Raw genomic sequence first — 26,744 nt, forward strand, 5'->3', positions numbered from 1 at the left:
TGAGCAAGATGATGTCACTTCTGACCCCAAGAACCCCAAATGACACGCTATACAATTGTATGCACTTAGAGTGTACACTAGGTAGGCTACTTATGCACTATGTACTCAGTGTGTAATTTTGTCACTATCGGATCTGATAGCTCCTCCCCCTTCTGCTACAGCTCCTCCTCCCTCTACTTTAGCTCCTCCCCCTCTGCTACAGCTCCTCCTCTGCTACAACTCCTTCTTCCTCCCTCTACTTTAGCTCCTCCCCCTCTGCTACAGCTCCTTCCTCTTCTACTTTAGCTCCTCCCCTCTACTACAGCTCCTCCCCCTCTGCTACAGCTCCTCTGGAACAGCTCCTTCTTCCTCCTCTACTTTAGCTCCTCCCCCTCTGTTACAGCTCCTCCTCTGCTACAGCCCTTCCTCCCTCTACTTTAGCTCCTCCCCCTCTGTTACAGCTCCTCCCCCTCTGTTACAGCTCCTCCTCTGCTACAGCTCCTTCTTCCACCTCTACTTTAGTTCCTCCCCTTCTGCTACAGCCCCTCCTCCCTCTTCTTTAGCTCCTCCTCCTCTGCTAGAGCTTCCCCTCCCTCTACTTTAGCTCCTCCCCCTCTGCTACAACCCTTGCTCCCTCTACTTTAGCTCCTCCCCCTCTGTTACAGTCCCTCCTCCCTCTACTTCAGCTCCTCCCCCTCTGTTACAGCTCCTCCTCTGCTACAGCCCTTCCTCCCTCTATTTTAGCTCCTCCCCCTCTGTTACAGCTCCTCCTCTGCTACAGCTCCTTCTTCCACCTCTACTTTAGTTCCTCCCCTTCTGCTACAGCCCCTCCTCCCTCTACTTTAGCTCCTCCCCCTCTGTTACAGTCCCTCCTCCCTCTACTTTAGCTCCTCCCCCTCTGTTACAGTCCCTCCTCCCTCTACTTCAGCTCCTCCCCCTCTGTTACAGCTCCTCCTCTGCTACAGCCCTTCCTCCCTCTATTTTAGCTCCTCCCCCTCTGTTACAGCTCCTCCTCTGCTACAGCTCCTTCTTCCACCTCTACTTTAGTTCCTCCCCTTCTGCTACAGCCCCTCCTCCCTCTACTTTAGCTCCTCCTCCTCTGCTAGAGCTTCTCCTCCCTCTACTTTAGCTCCTCCCCCTCTGTTACAGTCCCTCCTCCCTCTACTTTAGCTCCTCCTCCTCTGCTACAGCTCCTTCTTCCACCTCTACTTTAGCTCCTCCCCTTCTGCTACAGCCCCTCATCCCTCTACTTTAGCCCCTCCCCTTCTGCTACAGCCCCTCCTCCCTCTACTTTAGCCCCTCCCCTTCTGCTACAGCCCCTCCTCCCTCTACTATAGCTCCTCTGTTGCTTATTGAACTCTCTTCATAAACGATGCACTTTACACAATTATTGAACTGAACTGAATCAACATTGAATTGTAGTCTACCGAATGATTCAACTTTACAGCTGAAATGTGCTCTTTGAATCTGTTCGTTTATTATCTGTTTGTTATTGTGAAGCTGCTTTGAAACTATTTATACTGTATAAAAGCACTGTAGAAATATAGTGCATTGACATTGCATTAAAGTTCTGTTATGGGTTTATGCATTCCCTGCGAATCAAACTCAGCTGTCAAGAAATATTCATATTTATGTCCAGCTGTTGTTTTTTATATGTTCTCTGCTGAAATGAGCCTCAGTGTTGCTCAATGAAAACCATTATTCACAGATGCCGAACGAGTCAAACTTAAACAGAGAAAGTTCGTTAATGAATCACACTGAACTTTTTGATATGCACGTCTAAAGAGGGAATCAAACCACCGAACTAGTCCTCTTGTTATTGTTGATGAGTTCCTCCCGAGTGCTTCAGCGAGGCAGAGATGACCCGTCTGTCGCTGCCATGGTAACGTCAGAATAAATCCTGCATGTTGCTCGCCAAGCACTGATATTTATAACCACCCTGAGCTTCATGTTAGATTGTTAACCTCTCACCACAACAGGATGTTATTAAAATCATGTAAAAATCCAGAGCCTCTAATTTCCGACCACAGTTACGGACATTTATTCAATGGTAAATCTGTTCACACACACGTCTGGTTCGCTATCTTTGTGGGGACTCTACATTAATCTTCTTAATGGTTTTATACTGTCTAACTGTACACTCTTAGAAGAAAAGGTTCTATATAGAACCTTAAAAGGTTCTATCAGTGCTACGTAATTGGAACCCTTAAAAGGTTCTATACACTCTTAGGGTTCCTCTGGGTTCTATATAGAACCCTGGGGTTCCGTACTTGGCCAATAGAATCTTTTACCAAAAAAAATGGTTCTATATAGAACCTTTTTGGAGTTCCATATATGAAGCGGGGGATGGAACCATTTCTGGTTCTAAATAGAACCATTTCTTCTAAGAGTGTATATACACACACACACAAACCAGACCCCTAAACCTACCCATTACACTCACACACACCGTCACACAATAACCTGACCACTTAACCTAACCATCACACACAAACATTCATCATTTTTACATTTAAAAAAAAATGTAATATATATTTTGTTAATTTAAATTTAATTTAATTTTTTTTTTTGTGGTAAATTCAATTTTTTGTAAATTTTATATGATTTCTAAGCATGTGTACTATAAGGCCCACTGTGACACGAGTCCCCATGAGTGTGTGTGCATTCAGGTTTAAGTCCTCACTGGGATAGAAAAACACACACACACACACACACACACACAGACATCAGATTGTTCATGTCAAAGCCGCTATGTGACGTGTGTTCACACACACTCGCTGCTTCATGACAGCTGACAGCACGACAGAAGCTCTTCCAGATGATTCCAGTTTGATTAAAAACATCTACAATCTGATTAAACTAACTCACATTTATCAGGCGAGTGAGGAACTTTATTTTCTCAGTTATGTTCTATTTTAGCACAGGTATCCAGGTAAACTTTTCTACCTAATAAGACTGCACAACTTTAGCAAATTAATAATCAAGAGCATCATAACTGGAACTTTAAAAGCAGTTTCACTGTAGTGAAGAATAGGTTAACGAAAAACACAATAATAATGTTTAACATCCAGTAACAACAATAGTGTTAATTCCAAGTTATCTAGTATTTAATAATGTTCTTAAAATGTCATTATACATCATTCATGGAACGTTTTCTCTGAAAGGTTCTAATTGGACTCTGAATTCTATGCTATTTTTATGTAACTGCTTGTTTTAGAATGTTCATTCAAAAGTAACACTCCCATAATGTTTGCAAAATTATCAAAATAAAATGTTTTACGTTACTCTTTCGGCATTATCCTGAACATTGTACACTGTAAAAAATTTTTTTCAAGATTTGTTATCACAACATATTTTCTTTCGTCAAATCAACTTTATAATAATTTATTTAGTTGAGATAACTTATTATTTTGAGTTTCTGATGTTTAAATTAATCTCCTTCATTGTATTAACTCACTTTTTCCAGTTCAATCAACTTGAAATTTTAAGGCAACACAGGTTACTTACTTTTTTAAGTTAAACCAACAATATTTTTTTACAGTGTAGTAATCACAACATTTTTTTCTTTTGTCAAATCAACTTAAATAATTTATTTAGTTCAGATAACATATTATTTTGAGTTTCTGATGATTAAATCATTCTCCTTCATTGTATTAACTCACTTTTTCCAGTTCAATGAACTTAAAATTTTAAGGCAACCAGGTTACTTACCTTTTTAAGTTAAACCAACAATATTTTTTTTACAGTGCAGTATAAGCATTATTTCATGCGTCATTGAACAGAGGCTCTCTGGAGTGAGCGGGTGTAAACGTCACATCATTATGATTTTACATGGGAAAAGAAAAAAAAAAACAAATCATAAAAAAAAAAAAAAAAAAATCAATCTACAGGTTTTCATAGACAACATAGGAAGTTATTTCTGCACTTTCATAATGGAATATAAAAATATAAATGCACGGGTCGGAGATATAAACAAGAAAAAATGTCAGAATTGTGAGATGAGTCACAGTCACCTTTTTTTATATTTCGCAAATCTGAGAAATTAAGTCTTAAGACTTGCAAGAAGTCAGAAGTGTGAGATAGAAAGTCACAATTACCTTTTTTATCACATAGTGAAACAAGCTATTGTTCAAAGCAGCCGCACTGAGAACAATCAGTAATAAAGTCTCAAATGCTGTAATGTCCTCATTTAGCAGTTCAATTAAAAGAAAAACTGCTGTAATATCTGTCTCTATATTAAGAGTATGATAGTAAGGTATACTTTAATTAAAGCCACGACTTGATTTCTTCCACTGTTTTTCTCTTTCATTATAAATTGCCTTTTTCCCTCATTAACAAACACATTTGCTCATTAACAGTGATTGTGCAGCACTCCAGTAATTACACTGAAACTCCTAAAGAGCACATGCACAAACTATAAAAACACTTAAATGATCACGTGACGCGACGAACAAACGATTTCATGAATCAAATGATAATGCCGAAGTTAAAGCCTCCTTATAATCTCCACATGATCAGACGCATTAATGCACGTGATCTTTCCTGATGCTACAGTGAATCTCAATGGAGCAGGACGTCATGCACGCTCTCAGATGTGTCCCTCTACATTGTTTGCCGTGACATTTGGGGCCAAAGCAATCCATGCCTCATTTTCTCAGCCCAAAAGACCAACAGTCCGTTAGATCGATAGCGCAGAGAGTTCCAGTACCCGCGCGAGCGTGAATAGCCCATCACCCGCGCGCGGGAACGAGACGCGCGCTGACAGTTCTCTGCGCGTCGCCGGGAGATTTGATGAGAGCAATCGCGCCTTTCCGTAATGCACGTGGGCAGCACAAAAGAAGCTTTACAGTAATTGTGAGTTATTAAAACGGGTAATCACCCCCCGAGCGCAATGAGGTGTAATGAACTTCACTGCTGGAACACCGTCCAGATCAGAAGCAGAAACTGATACGGCTCGTGTTTGTGAGAGACAGTCATCAGCTGTAACCCCAGAAGTGCGTTTTCCCCGATCGGCACTCAAAGGGAATCAAAACAGCATTGAGTTGAAAAGCTCATGTGCTGCCGCCCACCCGCACGCGCCCACGCGCGTCCACCCACGACGCCTCTCAAACCCCACAATGCACTGCTTCCAGTAGTGGAGCGCGCCGGGACTGAGCTGAAGTGCTCGAACGGAGAAACAGCGGGTCATCGTCGCTATATGGAAGAATATTTCCGATTATAGCTCGCAATCAGAGCCGGTCCTGGGGCCTCATGTATAAACGTTGCGTACGCACAAAATGGGCATATAAATATGCGTACGCATTTTTCCACGCGCACATCTGGATTTATAAAAAATAAACTTGGCGTAAATAAGTGCGCACCGTAAGGATGCTCTTGACCGTGCGTACGCACTCTTTTAGAAGAGTATGGGTTTTGGCGACACCGATGGTGAGCTGGAGTCAAATGTCTTTTTGCTCACTCTTAGACAGAGAATCTAAAGAAAATTATACATCTACAGAAAGATAATACAAATATAATTTCACAAACCTATCATCACTTGAAGCAAACATCCATGCCTTCTTAAATGACCGCGCCAGCACGCGCGTTGGGCCGTTTGGTGAAACTGACGCACATTTATAGCCTATAATCTAACGGCAGATGGAGTAAAATCGTAAATCTTCATTATGAGTCCAAATCATAAATACAGTCCATATTCACAATAACAGTTTAAATAAATAAGAAAATGGTTTAAACTATGTTTTACTTCTGATATAAACATTTAGATTAAATATGCCGTTCTCATTACTGGAGTTAAACTCTTAAACTACATGCAATCATTACTGAGAAGTTACAATATATATATATATATATATATATATATATATATATATATATATATATATATATATATATATATTCAATAAATAGAAATTGTTGTGGATGCATTGCTTTTGAACACTTTTCTTCTGGCATGCTGTGTTTTAATGTTTTAACTAGAGATTGTCTGAGAAAACTGTTTCGTGCAAATAATGCACAACCATGTCTATCTCTTTCCATTAAAATATAAATCAATTAAAAATACTATTTGGCCAGTGGAAAAGATTGAGAAAAACTTTCTCTGAAATGTATTTAACACTATTTAATTTATTCATTCAAAACAAGGCAAGGATACAGGCTACTAAAAAAAATGTTTGTAATAATGTGACGGCACATCCGCATTTTATATTTTCCTAATGTCTTGTACCGTTAAACTTGGTATCACGTGGATGAATAATCATATGCAAATGATATGCAGATTAGGATATGCATATTTAAACTAGGCATTGTAATCTCCATATATGGTTATTTCGGGGAGGAGACGCACGTGCGCACAATCTCCCGCTGACTGGGATTTATAAAGTGAATTCTGCGCAGGTTCTGGCGTACGAACGGTTTTATAAATCTGAAAACTTTTGTGCGTACGCAAATTCTGCCTTATGTGCGTACGCACACTTTAAGGATTAAATCTACGCAAAGTTTTATACATGAGGCCCCTGGACTTCTGGAGGCCCTCGGCAAAACTTTGTCCGTGTTCAAAAAGCCCCAAATGACCCCCAACCCCTTAATCTGCTCTTTCAGAGCCGCTTCACTGTCAACCAACAACAGAGAGTTGAAACGTTCAGTAATACAATAGGACATATATGAAACAAAAAAATGTGAAATTAGCTATTTAGCCTAGTTGTATTAATATTCAACACTATACAGAAATTGAATAATTAAATGTATAATAATAAAACAACTTTATTAATTAAATATACACTGATTCTTAATGTAAAGAGTGAATGATTCTCTAGTTGTTTGATTAACATTAACGGAGAGAGCAGCGGTTTATAGGCTGCTGTCACTTTAAGACGAATGCACAAAGAATGCACACAAGTCAAGCATTAAATTTCTTTCCCGGCTGTTTATGTTCACCGAATGACTAAAAAGCCCCTAAAATTGACGTTTTGACATTTTTGTGTGTATTTCTCGTTTCGAAGCCCAAAAATAGCCTGTGCTTGTCCGTGTTTCTCTCGCACGGACAGAAAGATTCTCGTTCACAGCAAAATACGCTTTTATACGCAATTCACACGAGTGAATTTTATACGCGTCACACGAGTGGTCTAATTTGGATGTTACGTATGGTATCATGGTTTTATAATTGTAAAACAAAACTAAAACACATACTTTGCGTATACCGGCACTGCTCGCAATTTTCTAGCTAACTAGTTCGCAATAAACTAGTTAACATCTCGCAAATTCTAAATTTTTTACTTTTTTTCTCCGAATCTTGTGAGATTAAAAAATCAAAATTAACATTACTGGCACTGTTCGCAATTTCTAGTAATAAACTAGTTAGCATCTCGCAAATTCTACATTTTTTACTTTTTTTCTACGAATCTTGTGAGATTAAAAAGTCAAAATTAACATTACTGGCACTGTTCGCAATTTCTAGTAATAAACTAGTGAACATCTCGCAAATTCTACATTTTTTTACTTTTTTTTTTCTCAGAATCTTCTGAGATTAAAAAGTCACAATTAACATTTTTTATTATTTTTTTATCCATAGTTTTGCAAGACTGCTGAGATTTGACAGATGTTAACTATTTATTAGGCCAAATCACAATTCTGAAAAGAAATTGTGAGATAAAAAATAAAAAATTAAAAAAATCGGAAGGATGATAATGTAACATTAACATTAACAACAATAAAGATATAGACTAGTTCTAAAAATAATTTTAAATATAAAAGAATAGCATACACAACTATAATGATAACCGTACTGATGAACGATAAAAACACTGACAGCCAATCAGAATCCATCCTGCTTTAAAGAACTCGCATTTAAAGCGGCAGAGACGTATAATAAACAGAGCGATCATGCATTGTTGTGGATGCTGATACGAGTTTACCGTAATGGCTATTAGCTTTATGTTTTTATTTTTTGGCAGAAACGAGCTTCATAGATCATCGAGGGGGCAAAGGTCAATAATCAAAGGTGCTCACGCGCCTCTACTCGCACTATTAATGAGCGTTATTCGTCATTTATGATTTAATTGGGACCATCTTTATTCATCAGCAAATTTCTACTGGAGTATTAGAGGGCTCGAGAGGGATCGAGTCGTTTTAATTGCGAGTGAGCTGGCAACACAACACGAAACCATGCGGCGCGGGGGAAACGCAGCCAATATTTCATACATGCATCAGCACTTTACCCTATTTCTATGTATTGATGATTTAAAAAAGCTGATGACAACACTTTCCCCCCTCAATATTAGTATTTAATATGTTCTTATTTCGTTCTATGTGCATGCTACTGGCTGTTCTCACTTTATTTAGTCATTTAGAATGAGATAAAAACACAGCAATCAAGTCAAGTCACATTTATTTATTTCTATAGCGTTCAACAAGACTGTCTCAAAGCAGATCCACAACAGGGAAATAATGATGCAAACTTCTCAAATATGAGAGAAATTCAAATTCAGATCGATTCAGTTCAGTTCAAAGTGCACACTACAAAAACAAAAGATGTCTTTTAAGTAGGGAAAAGTGGGGGGAAATGTCTCCTTGGTAGGCTTCAAATTAAAAAACATGAAAACTCCGGACATTTTTCACACTTGCATGGTTTATAACTTATGTCATTGTCACTCAAACTAACTATTCTAGACACTTTCGTTTCATAGAAAAAAATGACACCGTCCTTAAGGGGGATGTTTTCTCCCACTCTTCTTGGAGAGTGAAACCAAAAGCGTTCAAACACTGAATGAGTTTATCTTATTGGAGTAGTATAATCAGAGGAGCCGCTTTTGAAATGATAATGCGGACTGGAACAGAATGGAAATGATACACGTTTTGTATTGAACAAGGAAGCTTGTTCCTGCCGTCGCTGGGGAGCGTTTGAAAAGCGATACACCTGTATTCATTGACAGGCAATTTGCACGAGCTTGAGGCGCGTTTAGCTTTACAAGCGACGTGAGACAGTGCCTTATATTTTAGCGGTCGGTTTGTTCAACTCAGATCCATTAGGAGTGTTTTGACCATTAGGTTCAAGCTCTCTCTCTCTCTCTCGCTTTCTTTGTGGAAGAAAAATAGGCGGCAGGGGTTGGGAAGACAGAGGCGCCAAAAATAGAAGTCATTACTCCATTATTACAGCCTATCGTCTGTTGCTAGGCAATGGTATCAGATTAACACTAATTATCATTTTATCACACTTTCTTCACTTCGACGTTCCCTCGTTCCCAGAGCCGAAATCGCAAATAGGATCCTATGCATCGAAGTGCTGTCGGAAGCCTCTGAATCCATTAATCAACATATCTCGGTTCCGAGGCTTTTCATTCGCTGCCGTTATTACATGAGACTTAATGAATATTGGAGAAGCCAAAATCCAGCTAACATTCTCAGAACGTTCTCTCAAAGTTATCAACAAACGCTCTGCCAGTAACGGTAATAGAATGTTTAATAACGTTCTAAAAACGTCATCTTACTTATGGATCAGTAAACGTACTTACTTTTAAGTTTAGGTCCCAATAATGTTTGTAAAATGATAAAATGGAACATTCTTTTAATGTTTTTGCAAACATTCACTTGTATATATATTTTAAACATTAATGGGCCAAGCACAAAGAAGGCAATATAAGTCATGCCAACATAATACCAAATATAACAATGAGCAATTAGACATATTTGTTGATTTTAAGCAAAATTGATGAAAAATAGTCACTATTAATTTAATTGGTTTATCACTTTCAACCAATAGGTGGCGCTGTGACCAAATTGATGTGGTGTGGTCAGACTGACATTTCATGTCAATATGCTAAAGCATTGCAGAGATACAGCCCCAATCATTTTGACATCATGCTATCAGATATGTTATGCGGTAAACGGTAAACACGAAAGCGGTTTGGTCTAAAAACAAAATCCATAACTTTTTGCTGGCATGGTCTGAAGACGAAACGACTCGGAGGTGGTGAAAATCGGACAAACGCTTTACGAGGAGTCCGAAAAAGTAGGTTTTTAAAGAAAATCGAAATGGTGGACACTGGACAGGAAGTTTGGCCGACTATGGCAAAATCACTATATATGTTCGCGGCATGACCCAAGACATTTACAATAGGCCAATTTGATCAAATTTTTGTTATTAGTTATTAACATTTTTGGACTTTTGTTTGTAATTGTTGACCACAAGTTGGCGCTGTCCCAAAACTTTGAGTACCGCATGATGCAGAGCGAGTTTCTTAAATATACGCCAACGTGATCTTCAAATATAGCATTTTACCGAAAAAATATAAAATAGCCGATATGGGTATCGTTTGACTCGGCATGCTGCGCCAAATCAAAAGAGACAAGTTTTGTGATTTTTGGCCAAACCATTCAGAAGTTATGAGCATTTTTCATATGTCCTCCTGACCACTAGGTGGCACTGTGCCACCTCGTAACCACAGGACATGGCTTTCATAACACACCAAGTTTGTTCAGAATACGCTAAAGCATTGCAAAAATATCTGTTATTCGAGAATGGTTTCAGAATCAACTTGATTGATGTGGTTAAATTTCCGTGAAAATCGAAAATGTTGTTTTTTCGGAAAATTCTAAATGGAATCGAATCGTCATGATCCAAGGATTCAGGGGAAAAATTACTTTGTATCTCTTACGTTCAAAAAACATTAACAAACTTGAGTGCAATTTTGGACAGTTGGTGGCACCAAATTTCATAACTTTCACGCAAGCGGTTCTATGTTTTATGGGAAACGGATAATAATAATAATAATAATAGGAATGCCAACGAACACAATAGGCGCCTACACACCTTCAGGTGCTTGCCCTCTAATAACGTGTCCATAACTCAATGAGAATGTTATCAAAATGATCTTAGATGATATTAGCGTTAGCTAGGACTGGCAAAAGCCGAACGCACCTCTATGTTCTCGCTCTTGGAACGTCGAAGGAAACGCACCATCTGGAAAAGGAAAGATATAAAACCACAGCCAAATCCAGCAATCCTGTGTGCACATATGACGACTTCCAGCTCTTTTTAATCACACTCATTCACATGACTGACATTCACTTTCGTCGTCTCTTGGCAAAAGTACAGCGAAAGCCGTTTTGTTCTTTGAGAACAGATTTTGCTGCTAATTAACAGACACGTATGAGGTGGTGTTTAGGAAGCGCCCTACATTGAGCCGGTGACGGCGTCTGAAAACACCTTCGTCTCAGTTTCTGCAGTGATTTATTCCTGTGGATCTCTGGCGCGCGTGTAGGCCGAGGCTCGAGGGCACGAGCGCATTGTTCCAAACCTGCCCATTGTTTCTGAGCTCAGGGCCAGTAATGAGGGACCGTGGAGGAGCCGAGCGCTGCGCTGCTGTCAGAGTGAAGAATGCACACACACACACACACACACATCTATAAATGAGGGAATATATGTCTGGTTAATTAGAGGTACTGACCCTGTGTTGCTTTAATACACATCCTCTATTAGTCAGAGTAAATTATTCATACTACTGTGTGAACATTAAACCGGTTTAACCTGTGATATATCAGGGTTTCTCGATCTCACTGCAAAACATTGTTACATGTGGTCATCTTTCATAGTTTGGCTTGTTCATTTGGGGTTTAAAAGACACTTAATATTAGAAGTATTATTGATTCGACGGCACTGACACTCAGCGAGAACAAAACCTGAATTGAACAATGACACTTCTGTAGAGCTACTGTATATATATATATATAGAGAGAGAGAGTACATTTTGTGTGTGTGTGTGTGTGTGTGTGTGTGTGTGTGTGTGTTGCTTGGTAAACCCTACATTATGGGAAAAGCTTATAAATCAGACTAAGTAATGTTTTTTGAAAATGTAAAATGCAGAAAGTTTTGTGTGATGGGCAAGTTTAGGGGTCGGGTAAGTGTAAGGGGAGAGAATATACAGTTTCTACAATATAAAAAATCATTATTGAGAGTCCCCATAAAACACAGAGTGTGTGTTTAGGTTAAGATGTGAATATATCAGCATCATTCCTCCAGTCTTCAGTAATAATATTAATAATAATAATAATTCATTACATTTATATAGCGCTTTTCTCGGCACTCAAAGCACTTAAATCACATCCTGTCACATGATCCTTCAGAAATCACACTAATATGAGGATCTGATGCTCAATTATTATTGCCTATTATTTATGAATAATGTTTTGTTTAAAAGATTCTTTCATTAATAAAAAACTAATTTATTAAAAATAAATAAAATAATTTTAATTGATCAATTTAATCCATCCTTGCTAAATTTTTCTTTTTAATTTAAATTATTAAACCAACATTTTAACCCTAAAACCGTATTCTGGACAAATCTTTATTTTTTTAAAAATACTTCCCTTGATCTGAGCGATACAAGACTTAGCTACTTTTCCTAAGTTTGCCTCCTAAACAAACACTATATATTTTTGGACTCAATTCTACAATGTGAAGTGGGTGAAAAATAAAAACTCCTTAATCTTGTATTTGGGTCAAAAATGGGCACCCATAGAAATGAAATGAAATGAATGGGAAAAACTGTAATTTAGTGCCAAAATAACAGCAAAGTCACTTCATCTTTAGGTTTTACCTCTAAGAACTGGATGGCATTTTAATGTAGTTTAAAAAAAATAAAACGCAAAAATAAACATAATTTACATAGAAAATATGGTACTTTTTGAAGTAAATAAATTCAAAAATACCCCCCCCCAAAAAAAAAACACCATAAATGGATAGACAAAACTTTATCGAAGACAGTGATATAACATTTATAATAAACAAAAATTGGGATCACACATTTGTCCACAATTACAGGATTAAGGGCTATAAAGTGAATACGGTTTGAGGGCTACTTGGTTTTCTATATTTATAATAAGACATGTTTCTTGAGCTGCATGTCCAACATCCTCATTTTTAAAGCTGTTTAACTCAAGTTTGCATTTACACTTCTGAAAGCATGTGCTTTGAGGAGTGCTTTGATTATTGAAAGATTTGCTGTATTTATGTTTCCAGTAAGTGATTCCTGCACTGTGCTCCAGTTCCCACAAATTCCTGACTCTTCAACTTCCCCAACATCTCACCTTGAAAATGAACCACTTTGATTTATAGCGTCGGAGGGAAGAGTTTCCATCTTCACCCCCCGAGTTGTCACAGCTATTCTATAATTGGACGAGCCGCGTGACCGACCTAGCCGGAGCTTTTCAGGCGGCCATCTTTGGGAATTTTCCCTCGTTTGGCACTGAATCGGAGGCAAAAACTAGGACGTTGTTCATGTTGTCATTAATTGCACTGAAAAAAAAAAACGCCCACTTCATTGTCCTCCAAGAGTAAAAGCGAAGAGAGAGGATCTTCAGTCACTGACCTCAAAGTGTCACCTGACTCGTTTTATCCTCATTGTGTCGTCGCTATACATGTTCCAGAAACCGTCCTCCCGTCCAGCGTATCATCGACCCCAGGACAGTCGAGAACTGGTGACCTTCTCTAACTCTTCCATGGATCTAAAGGTGCTCCCGAGTCGATGTTACACGCGTCCAGACGGTGTCGGTGTTTTCAATCTGCCTCGGGTCACCGCAAACCGTCTCTCCTGAGGACACAAATCCAATTAGCTGCTGAAAAAACATCATGTGTTTCACACTAATTACTCTTACTGTGTGTGATACTCTATTTCTGAGACAGAAGCATATTTGTGTTTTTAGGACTGTTTCATGAGAACCAGACGTAAAAACGATATAAATCTCAGACAAACCGCTCGTTTCGTGTCTTAGGCCATCATTGTATACTTAAATTTATGAGTCATGTTTAATTTGGACTTCTCTGTGCATGCTCTTTGAGGTGGTGACCATAGACCTCCATTATATGACTGAGAGACACAAACGGTTTGACCTAAAAATGTCAAAATTGAAATTACTGCGGAAACCAAGACACCTGCATCTTGGATGCCCTTGAGGTAAGCTAAAACATATCAACAATTAATTTCAAAGTGAACTATCGCTTTAATTACACAGTACTTTCCAGGCTGTAATCGAAAGCGTTACCTAGATTTCTATTAGTAAAAATGTTATTTTTTTTATATCAACATCACTTGAACAAACTTGAATTCTTGATTTCAAGATTTGAAAATTTCAACTAGCAAAAATTATAATTCTTAATATCTGTAATTGTATTTTTACTACGCTGAAAAAAACCCAATGTGTTTAATAAGTTACGACAACATGCTTTTACAATCCTATAACTCATCAAAATAAGTCATTTTCAACTTTTTTGTCATAGAAGTCAGTTAAATGTTGAAATGACTTAAACATCCAAGTTGATTGTGGTTAAAGGGATACTCCACTTTTTTTTTTGGAAATAGGCTTTTTGATATTTAGAAGAATATCAGTAACCAGACAGTTTCTAGTCTCATTGACTTCCATAGTAGGAAAAAAATATACTATGGAAGTCAATGAGACCAGAAACTGTCTGGTTACTGATATTCTTCTAAATATCAAAAATATCATCTGAATACATTAGAAAACGGTAAAACCCGACTGTTTAACTCTAGGGGAGTGGTAAAATGAGCCTTTACGGCAGAAAGTTTTTTTAAAGTGTAGTTAATTTTGAACAATTTAAAATGTAAAATTAAAAAAAATTATAAAATTTCTATCCTATTTGTCACAATAGGATGTCAATTGAATTTGAATGGCAGCCTATGGTGACATTTAACTACAGTAAAAAATACAATCATCAGCACTTTTTAAAAGTTGAAATGAAATTATTGATATCAAGAATGATCATTTTAACTAGTAAAAATCCAATTTCTGATATCAAGAATTAGCATTTTAACTAGTGAAAATGTAAGTGTTGATTTCAAGAATTTATAATAATGAATAAACGTCACTACAGTGATGACGATCTTCAACATGTCACGGAGTGCCAAAAACCCTTGTTTACCGTGGTAAAACCAGACAAGACAGCAGCTTCATCAATAATTCAGTTTTAAAAAACACACAGTTTCTCATTGGCTGACAGGTTTCATGATGTGTGAATCTGCTCACCTGGCCTCTGAACACTTCATTCAAAACGCTTCTTGTTCAACCTTTTCTTCAGCATCTCACTGAGCCTCTGCCTCTCTCTCTCTCGGAAACGGTTGTCATGGCAACCCACAGAACTTTCTTCGCAATGCCACTTTTAGAAACAAAGTTAGCAGAATTCCTCCAGGGTTCAGAAGAAGTGGAGAGACGATGAAGCTACAGGTAATGCAAAAATCACTCTCGGCGTCCTCAAACGAGGCCCTAATGGAGAGAACGCAGTGAATTAACCAAGCGCGTTTTCACAATTGGCTCCTAAACTATGGAATAGCCTTCCTGATGATGTTCAGGCTCTCCCAGTTCAAATCTAGCATTCATGTAATGCATCTCTTAACCTTATATGAGATCAAATGCACATGATTATTCTTGCTTAATGCTATGATATGAACAGCTATGTATTTTCTTTTCTGTTTAATCATGCCCATCCTGAGGTAACTCGAGAGTTTATCAGCTCCAGTTTGGATAATGAAGACTTTAATATGCTACATTTAATAATGCTACATTTGTCTAAATGTCATAATCATTTGTTAACAAACAAGTATTCATTACCTCATTGGTTCTGCATTAAATTAGTACAGTGTATAAATGAATACATTTTTAGCTAACTGTGATTTGTATATGTACATTTCTGAAATGCATAACTTAGATAACAGATCACTCTAAACTGTAATATGGACGTAAAGCTGCTTTGAAATGATGTGTGTTGTGAAAAGCGCTATACGGAAATGTGAATTGAATCATGGGATGACGTGCGGTGCAGGTGAAAACCTAAGTCTGGTTTAAGTTAGTCTTAATCTCAAGCTCAAGCAGATGCACACACACACACACACACACACGGCATCAAATTGTCTCCCTCGTCGGCTGTCAGCGCGAGTGATCGTGTCAAGGAGACACATGTAATTTCACCTCAGCAACAGCTGCCTGTAATTACTCCCGCGTGCACCACTCTTGAAAACAGCTTGATTTTTTGGTTGAAGCGATTCGGCGCTCAAAAGGTTCTGCGAACACACATAAAGGACGCGAGAGTGTGCTTGTAAACAGTGATGCACGATCAGAAATGTCATCATGTGGGTGAATATTGAAAAAATACTCAAATAAACAAGGAAATCAAATATGATTACAGCTCCAGGCTTTGCCAGACATCCACAGTTACGGAGGATAGAGTACACTACTGCCTTTACTGTGTTATTCAATATTACCAGTCTCATTCACTCTGCAGTTCGTACGGGTTTGATCACATCTATCAATCTATCTATCCATCCATCTATCTAACTACCCATCCATCCATCTATCTATCTACCCATCCATCCATCTAACTACCCATCCATCCATCTAACTACCCATCCATCCATCCATCCATCCATCTATCTACCCATCCATCCATCCATCTAACTACCCATCCATCCATCTAACTACCCATCCATCCATCCATCCATCCATTTATCTACCCATCCATCCATCCATCTATCTACCCATCCATCCATCCATCTATCCAACTACCCATCCATCCATCTAACTACCCATCCATCCATCTAACTACCCATCCATCCATCCATCCATCTATCTACCCATCCATCCATCCATCTATCTACCCATCCATCCATCTATCTATCTAACTACCCATCCATCCATCTAACTACCCATCCATCCATCCATCTACCCATCCATCCATCCATCTATCTACCCATCCATCCATCCATCCATCCATTCATCTACCCATCCATCCATCTATCTACCCATCCATCTATCTATCTACCCATCCATCCATCCATCTATCTACCCATCCATCCATCCATCTACCCATCCATCCATCTATCTATCTACCCATCCATCTATCTATCTACCCATCCATCCATCCATCCATCTATCCATCTATCTACCCATCCATCCATCTATCTACCCATCCATCTATCTATCTACCCATCCATCCATCTATCTATCTACCCATCCATCCATCCATCCACCCACCCATCCATCTATCTACGCATCCATCCATCCATCTATCTACGCATCCATCCATCCATCTATCTACCCATCCATCTACCCATCCATCTATCTATCTATCTATCTACCCATCCATCTATCCATCCATCTACCCATCCATCTATCTATCCATCCATCTATCTACCCATCCATCCATCATCCATCCATCTATCCATCTATCTATCTATCTACCCATCCATCTATCTACCCATCCATCCACGTCACAAACCACCTTGTAACTAATCAGATCAACGTGTTATCGTCAACCAGAGTGAGTGAGTGGAGGCGGGGCTCATTTGCTTATTCATAGAACCACGCATACTAAATGAGGCAAGGGTGTCAAGTTACATTCAAAATATTTTAAGACTACAGGGAGGCTTTAAGGAATTTATTTTTTATTAATTTTTTTTTTACATTAAACGTTTTGCTTGTGATTAAACCCAAAACTTTGACCGTTTGCTATTGGCTGATCTCATGTGAGTGACAGATTGCCCCGCCCACATCATCAGAGAAGAAAAGCTGCAAGAGGAAGTTATTCTGATTCAAGGTTATGAGGCACATGAATTAAAAATAATAATAATGATGTGCACAGATAAATAACTCATAAAAAATACCACAGATGCAATATTCCATAAAAAGTAGTTTGATTTCATGGTGACTTTAACACACACGACACGCTCGACCTCTGCATTGATAAACGCTCACAAACACAGCGTTTTGGCTTTGAGCGGCTCAGAGGAGCGCAGATACAGTACAAACTCCTGTGTGAGCCGCTGACAAGAGAGCGAACACAGATGGCATAATCGAGTTTCATTAATTTACACCTTTCGAGGCAGATGCACGGTTATATTTATAAAGGTGTAAGACTGGGCGCCATTTATCGCACATGCCGCTATAGCGAACTCAACGTCAAACATGATTGTGTGATATTTATACAATCACAGTCTGCATCTAAAAGAAAGTCAAATTCACTCTCGAGAACTTTAGAGCAAATTAAAAAGAGTTTTAAGTGACATCAATATGCATTCATGCTAAAAGGAACCAGAATTTGGTGGTTTGATGGCCTTCTTGGCCACCGAAATGGGTTTCTCTGGTCATAAGACTAACATGACACATTCATAATCAAGACATATGTCAATGTCATATCTGAAGGCGTCATGTCAGTCTTACGCACACACCCCTTCAAGTAAAGTGTTACCTCCCAAGCAATAATTTAGATCAAAACTTAAAATATATTTATACATTGATGTCCCCACCAATTTCAAAATCAAACCTACGCCACTGCTTTAAACTTCATTTTGATTTTTCACCAAAAAAAAAAAGGAAATTCATTTTTTAACCTGCATTAAAAGGTAAATCCACAGATCAGATGTGTTATGCATGACCTGTAGAAACTCTTGTGAGAGGTGAACGGACCTCTACCTGCCACAATCACTGCCGCCTGCAATCACTGCCGCCTGCAATTACTGCCACGACTCTCCGGCTCGCTGATTAACTGCCTCGCATGGCCAATGCTTGTCAAGTCTAAACCCTCTTCAGCTCTCAATAAAGTCAGCCAGCAATTGCAACTTAGTTGAAGACGACGGGAACAGGATCAGCGTGAAGCTCTCGCTTTAAATAACAAGCTCTCACACGGAGAGTGACCGTCTGCTATTTAAAGCTAAACAACACAAAAGTAATTTAATCGAGGAGCAGCTTGTGTCTCATTCACACTTCAATCAAATATAAATTAAAATGTGGCCTGAGGGGCTGTTTCACACGACACCGTTTTCAACTAAAAACGTAAAACTGTTTATGCCGCTCGACGACTGAGTTTTAGGTGCCTAAAAAAAAACGCAACGTTTTTGAAAAGGTCTCCACAATAAAAACGCGAAGACAAAAACGTCACGCACATGCGTATTACGTGTTCAATCTATAGTGTTTCATCGCCATCTAGTGGCCAGGCAGCAGAACACAGCGTTTTTTAGTCGTTTCGCGGATCTGTGTGAATGGAGATCGTTTTGACAATGGTGTCGCCTGTACGCGGAAAAGGTAAACGAACCTTATACATTGACGCCATTGGTCGTCGTATTATGTGACCACTAATGAGATCAATGAAAGTTAGTGTATAACGACCTCAGTTTCCTTTCGTTCGCACACAAAACATCATTTGACTGAAATGACAGTATACAGTAGTTCGCAAAAGTGCACATCTTCACGCCTTTATTTAGATTTAATTTGATTCAAAATGTGTTAAAGATGTTGCGTAGTTAATTAAAATAATATAATGAAACATGCCGACGTCATTTTTATCAAAGCGGTCAACGAAGCGTCCGCACCCTTTCAAGATCACTTGAACGTGGCTGTGGTTACAAGAGGTAAAAACAACATAAATACTGTTCGTTTTCTCACACAAACCGCTCGTTTCGTGTCTTAGGCCATCAATGTGTACTTGGTGTACATTTTTTTCAATTTTTTTCAATGGTGTACATTTACGAGTCATTAAATCATGTTTAATTTGGACTTCTCTCTGCACGGTCTTTGAGGTGGTGACCATAGACCTCCATTATATAACGGACAGACACGAACGGTTTGACCTAAACATATCAAAATTAAAACTACTGTGGAAACAACGACACCTACATCTTCGATGCCCTTGACGTACGCTAAAACATACCAAAAATGTATTTCAAAGTGAACTATCCCTTTAAAACACTTTATACCCATTCTTAGATAATAAACTAAAAAAAGTTTGGTTTAGGGTTTAGTTACCCTTTGAGAGTGTAAATAACCTTTTCATGCCAATTCTTCTACACTGCAGTCTTGTTTTCTGAAAAAAGTTTACAAATTAAGAGTTTATGCTTTAAAAAAATGTGATAAGAAAAAAATAATAATAATTCAATAGGAAAACAAGATTATTTGTTTGTTTGTTGTTTTAAGCATGAATTTCGCAGATTTTTTAAGTAATTTTCTTTCTCAAGTAAACGTATCAAGACTTTTGAACGTTTGGATATACAACAAGACAAAAATACTGAGGAAGAATTTTTTGCAGTGTTTCTTCTCTGGCCAAACGTGAGCAGATCAACCAGATTCACTGAAGATAGCGTTCTGATTCATTCAAGGCTTTTTTCAACTTCTGTGTTTGTCAATCTTGTCCTTGTATCAACACACTCGGGGCTTCACACACAGACGGAAACGAGGTTTGTTGTATTAGCGCGAGCAACTCTCCACACGACCGCTTTCTTTCCTCAACTCAGGAAACTAATCTCCTCAACACGAAAATGGATGCAAGGAAGGTGTAAAAAGAAAAAGAATGAGAAAAGGCAAAAGGGAAGAGAAAAGAGAGTCTGCAATCTCACCTCTCCTCACGAACATTGTCACACACACTTGTATTCCTCACCTCCAATTAGCGGAAGAGGGTCCTAAATATAGCAGCCATCACACACTCCAATCAGATCGCGAGACTCATGCGCTGGAGAGCCTGATTATCTCGCGATGTGTGTGTGTGTGTGTGTGTGTGTGTGTGTGTGTGTGTGTATACAATGGTTGAACAATGGAGGAAAGATCGTCTGATCGGTGGCCCGTCTGATCGATAACTTCCTAAATTGGCGTTGCTGTATATAAATCGATGGAGGTAAATTGTCACTGCGATTATCAATTGTGTCATTGATCGAGCCTAAAAGCCTGCGGTGTTGACTGACACTCAAACGAGGCCTATTGTGAGTGTACCCATTGCTTCTTTGGACATAGGCTATATAATACGACATCTAAAACGGTGATTAGACACAAACGTCAATGACAGCAGAGCAGTCAGCCACCGATTCTGAACACTGGCCTATTTGTAGACCTAACGTACTGGAAAACGAGACAACATATTTTATGCGATCTATAGCAGTGTTGTAGTCGAGACCACCTCACTCGAGTCCGAGTCGACACCGAGACCAGAGAGAGTCGACACCGAGTCCATAGAGAGTCGAGTCCGAGACCAGAGACGGTCGAGTCCGAGTCGAGACCGAGACCAGTGAGGGTTGATTACCTAATTTACTTTTATTTACTTAGAGAAATCCTTTTTTTTTTTTACTGAATTTACTTAGAGTTTAAAAAATATGATCAGTTTAGGGTAAAAAGGCCACATAGAAGGTGGTGTTAAAAGTAATTTTATTACAATTTGTCATGCGCAGTTGCGCACTAGAAAATCACCAATCACTGGGTGTGTCAATCAATTTAAAGAAATATTTTATTAACATACATTAATAATCATGAAAAATATTTTCAATTGAACTCGAGTGGACTCGGGAATAATTCCGAGTCCTAAAAAAAAAAAATGTTCGAGTACAAGTCAATTCCGAGTCCAAATGGACACGAGTCCATGACAAGACCAAGACCATTAAAATATGGTCTCGAGACCGAGTCCGAGACGAGTCCGAGTCTCGAGTACTACAACACTGATCTATAGGCTAAAAACATATTATTCTGTCTCATTTTCCCCTTCGCTCTGCTAAAGGAGAATTTAATGGTTAGAATAGCGTAATATAAAGTCCCAATTTCCTGTTATAATGTCAGAATTGTGAGATATAAACTCGCAATTGCGAGAAATAAACTTTATAACTCGCGATTGCAAACTATACTGAGAAACGATGTCAGGAGTCAAGCAAGCACTCACACCAATGACGATAATTAAAGATATAGATCTAAAAATCATTCTAAATATAAAGAATAGCAGAGTTCACACCACCACAACTTAACAAATAAACGAAATAAATTTGGAATCACGATTTTTGTTCCTCGTGAACAATAAAAACACTGACAGCCAATCAGAATCCTGCTTTCAAGAGCTCGAGCTTTTAAAGCGGCAGACAACAAAACTGCAGTGCACAGAACGATATAATATTGTTAGCGTTGTTATTGTGTTGCATTTCAGCACTGATTTCACGCAGCCGCCATTTTGAAATGGCTCCAGTGGGAAGCAAACCGGAAGTATCGCCTTTAATCATAGGAGAGTCGCGAATGCGATGGCGTATTGTTGAGTTTAACGTAGAAATTTGTTATTCTAAAAATGTACATACATTTCTTTCATCCTTTAGACTATATGCAGTGAAATTAATACATTTATAAATATATATATATATTTAGAACATAAAAACTGAAGCAGGAACGAACTATAAGCATATCCTATATTGGATATTAACATCCAATAGTTTAAATTGCGGCAGCAGCTTCAGAATTGGTAGTCCAAGACATTGTTGTCCCAGACAGCAAACTGACATTGAATCAACGTGGAAACGACGTCTCTCATGACATTGAAACAACGTTGATTTTGCTCATCGAATTAACGTTGAACCAACGTCAGACGCGGCATTCTTCAAAGCTAAATGAAAATCGAAAATTGGTTTGCTTTCATAACGTTGAAACAACGCGTTGATTTCAAGTTGATTTTCCGTTAGTTTTGAAAGAATGACGCGTCTGACGTTGGTTCAACGTTAATTCGATGAGCAAAACAATGTCAGATCAACGTTGTTTCGATGTCATATTTCCACGTTGATTCAATGTCAGTTTGCTATCTGGGTGTCTATCTGTACTTCCGGGATTCTTCCCGCCGGAGCCTCGCTTTCGATTTCAAAATGGTAGATGTGTAAAATCAGTGTATATCGTCAATGTTTTTTTAAATTTTTTTTTATTTTTAACTCGGTTTTTGATTAAACGGCAGAAATAAGGTCTGTGTTGAACACAAGCAAAATGCACCAGTAACTCCTTCTTGTGTTTTTCTTAAAGCTTTAAGAGGGCGGGGCAACCTGTCAATCACACGAGATCCACCAATAGCAAACCACAACCATCCAATCAACATAAATGTCCACTAGAACACAAGAAGCATGTGATTCTGGAACTGAGCCTGATCTCAAACCACCTCCCATTGCAACTGAACAGCTTCATCAGTCAAAGACAAGTCTCTGACCACTTCTTCTCCTCTAACTGTGTTCTTTGCATGTGCACAGAGGTAATTATAAGGAAGGCGATGTCCCAAAACCCCAGACGCTCACAGTGGCTTGTCAATGCTGTTTGGTGAGACGCAGAGCTAGTGGACCCTGAAGGTGCAAACGTCCTACCCGTTCACACTCAGCCGGCACGGGACTCTCAAGGAGACGAATGTAGGTTTGTCCTCAGTGGTCCTGACATCACATGAAGCCTGTGGAGGTTGTTGAGGAGACACGTAATGACTCAAATGGGAACGAACAGCTAAATAGCAGAAGGTCTTTCTGTGCTTCATTCAGGATCTGAGGGGCATTTGAGCCTTTCAAACATGTGAAGCTTCATTATCTATGCCTACTTTCTAAAGGGACAGTGTCATAGGTCTTGTCCACACTGAAAAGCATCTTTTTCTCTCAAAAACAAAGCTTTTTGAAAACACTCTCCAAAGTGGATCCATGTCCAAAGTGAAAACGACGTTTTCGTGTAGTAGTGTGGACTGTCAGAATGGTGATGTTTAAAAAGTTTAGTCATGTGACGCATAATAAACCCATAGATATTCATGCTTATTACAGTATTTGATGTGATGTTTACATCTGGAAGACATTTTTTAGAGTGTTTGCTCATCTGCAATACGTCTATAGACCATTATAGACCAGATGTAAACAGCAGCGGTCCAGAAACACTTCCTGTTTCAGTTTGTAACTGAAACTTTTCTTTATTTCACATGTAAAGAAAACATGACATCTTAAAGATGTTTGTTTAACTTTTTGATTCAGTTTTATATTTTCTGTTGGTTGTATTTTATCCTAGCTTTTAAAAAACTGAAACAGGAAGTGCTTCTGGACCAGTGTTGTTTACATCTTGCAAAATGGTCTATAGGACGTTTCCTGTCAGATGTCAAATAGACGTTTAGAAGATGTCTTTAAGAATGCTTTGGAATATATACCCTAAGTTTGGTCTTGTTTTAAAGAAAACACTCAGCAGATTATTGCTGAAGTGAAAACACTTCAAAAAATGAAAGTATGAAAACGCTATGGAAGTTTAAATTGACAATACTGTACTATATATTTTTTATTTTATATAAAATATATATTTTTTACAAATATTTTTTACTCTTAAATTACTATAAAATCAAAGCCATAAATCTTATCAAGTTTTGTTCCAAATTTGAAGTTGATATCACAAAAATTGAACAGGGACAGTTAAGGGGTTAAGATGTAATGATTTAGCATGCATGTTAAACAGACATCTTCTAAATTCAACTCTAAAATTATTCTTATTCAACAGCTCTGCTGCGGTTTAAACGGTTTTATTGCAAACCTTCCAGCCAATCAGAATCGAGTATTCAAAAAGACATGATGTCACCATAACACACCAAACAGACACGAACACACCCTTGTGTGTGAGAGGCACATGCGCTCGCTCCCCGTGTCTGCAGGAGTCCTGTGGTGAAGGGTCGTTCTCTCGCCCGTCCTGCCATGGTGAGGGAACATCTGTTATCATCAGCGGCGGTCTCGGTGTGTGTGCCAGCGGCTGCCATGATGACCAGACCACGACCCTGAAAACACACGGACTCACACACACACACGTCTGGATTACTATCTTATATGTAATGGTTATACTCTACAAACTGTATATTTTGTCCCCTTACACTGCCCCTACCCCAAAACCTGCCCATCACAGGAAACATTCTGCATTTTTACATTTAAAATAATAATACATTCTGCATTTTTACATTTAAAATAATAATTCTGTATGATTTATAAGCGTTTACCTCATGAGGACCTCAATTTAGGTCCCCACAGTGACACGAGTCCCATGAGTCTGTGTGCATTCAGGTTTAAGTCCGAGACACACACACACCTGCTCCTGGAACATACTGCAGGAGGGTTGCTTTCATTATTTACATCCTCTGTGGGCAAAGATTCATCTCCCGTCTCTGATGTGAATGTTCATTAGAGCAGGTCAGCTGGAGGAACACATTTCCATTCTACATCTCCTCATCACTCTCGGTTCTGGATCAAAATCTGTGGATAAAGCCTCACACAAGACAGGGCTTCAGGGATGGAAAACAACCTCAAAAATAAATCAAATAATCAATACAATTAGAGGATTAAAGTAACTTTCTAAATGAATAAATACATTTTATTAGAATTGAAAAATAAATCAGATAAAAAAAACCTAATAATATAATACCTTTAAATAAAATACATAAAACGTTTGAATAAAATACAAAAAATGAACATAAATGTATTTTATTAAAATAAATAGCTATAATAAAACATTTTAATTTAAATAAATAAATAATATAGGCTATCTAACAGTCTTGTTTTCCAGTAAAATAACTAAATATTCTTAAATCAAGATACAGTTAAGCAAAATGACTGAAGATATTGTCTTGATTTAAAAATCATCAATCATAATTATCTTTTCTTTTTTTTCTTTTTTAGTTTAGTTTCCTGACCACACTGGAAGATATTTATCAAAATCTTTGGATAAAGCCTCCATAAGACGGGGCTTCAGGGATGGAGAACAACCTCAAAAATAAATCAAATAATCAATACAATTAGAGGATTAAAGTAACTTTCTAAATGAATAAATACATTTTATAAGAATTGAAAAATAAATCAGATAAAAAAAAAACTAATAATATAATGCATATAAATAAAATACATAAAACGTTTGAATAAAATACAAAAAAATTATATAAATAGATTTGATTAAAATAAATAGCTAAAAAAACATTTTAATTTAAATAAATAAATAATATAGGCTATCTAACAGTCTTGTTTTCCAGTAAAATAACTAAATATTCTTAAATCAAGATACAGTTAAGCAAAATGACTGAAGATATTGTCTTGATTTAAAAATCATCAATCATAATTATCTTTTCTTTCTTTTTTTTTTTTTTTTGTTTAGTTTACTGACCACACTGGAAGATATTTATCAAAATCTCTGGATAAAGCCTCCATAAGACGGGGCTTCAGGGATGGAGAACAATCTCAAAAATAAATCAAATAATCAATACAATTAGAGGATTAAAGTAAATTTCTAAATGAATGAATACATTTTATTAGAATTGAAAAATAAATCAGATAAAAAAAAACTAATAATATAATGCATATAAATAAAATACATAAAACGTTTGAATAAAATACAAAAAAATATATATAAATGGATTTGATTAAAATAAATAGCTAAAAAAAACATTTTAAGTTAAATAAATAATATAGGCTAACAGTCTTGTTTTCCAGCAAAATGACTGAAGATATTGTCTTGATTTAAAAATCATCCATTTTTTTTATTTAGTTTAGTTTCCTGACCACATTGGCAGATATTTATACTTGTTTTAAGGAAAATCCCATAAGGAAAAAATATAATTAATTTTTATTTGATATTTGTACCGGAAAAAACGTCAAAATTACTGAGGGAAAATACATTTCTCTCAATTTAACTAAGTTTAAATGCTGTATAACAATTCATATCATTAAGCTAACATTTACTAATACAGATTTTTTAAATCAAAAATTCTGCAGAAACTATTTTCACTCAAAAATTGCTAGTAAATTTCACAAATAATTTCAAAGAAACGGTAAACACAGTTTAAGAAAAAAACTTGTAAAACGTACTGCAATAATCTTAAATTTATAAAATTATACCATGACTAATTGCATTTTTATAAACTAACTAAACTAATTGATTAATGTTAGCTAATGCATTAACAAAGGAGTGTATTGTGAAGCGTTACTGATCTAATATCTGCTTTCATG

General features: G+C 37.5%; 1 protein-coding gene across 2 annotated transcripts in view; it reads right to left on the reverse strand.

The window, feature by feature from the left end:
- The window catches only part of LOC120487062 (R3H domain-containing protein 1), a 136,478-nt gene that overhangs the window by 104,082 nt on the left and 5,652 nt on the right, over nucleotides 1-26,744 (reverse strand). The window contains exons 2-6 of one of the 2 annotated variants that reach the window (XM_089133474.1): nucleotides 24,749-25,050; nucleotides 24,350-24,547; nucleotides 23,112-23,191; nucleotides 15,013-15,249; nucleotides 13,341-13,562 (exon numbers count right to left, since the gene is read on the reverse strand). The gene's annotated coding sequence lies outside the window, so the exon portion shown is untranslated. Of the gene's footprint in view, nucleotides 1-13,340; nucleotides 13,563-15,012; nucleotides 15,250-23,111; nucleotides 23,192-24,349; nucleotides 25,051-26,744 lie in introns of those variants that run through there. The other variant, XM_089133473.1, reaches the window with a different exon arrangement.

Source organism: Pimephales promelas, chromosome 7 (assembly GCF_988280905.1).
Source record: "Pimephales promelas chromosome 7, fPimPro1.hap1.1, whole genome shotgun sequence".
NCBI classification, from domain to species: domain Eukaryota; kingdom Metazoa; phylum Chordata; class Actinopteri; order Cypriniformes; family Leuciscidae; genus Pimephales; species Pimephales promelas.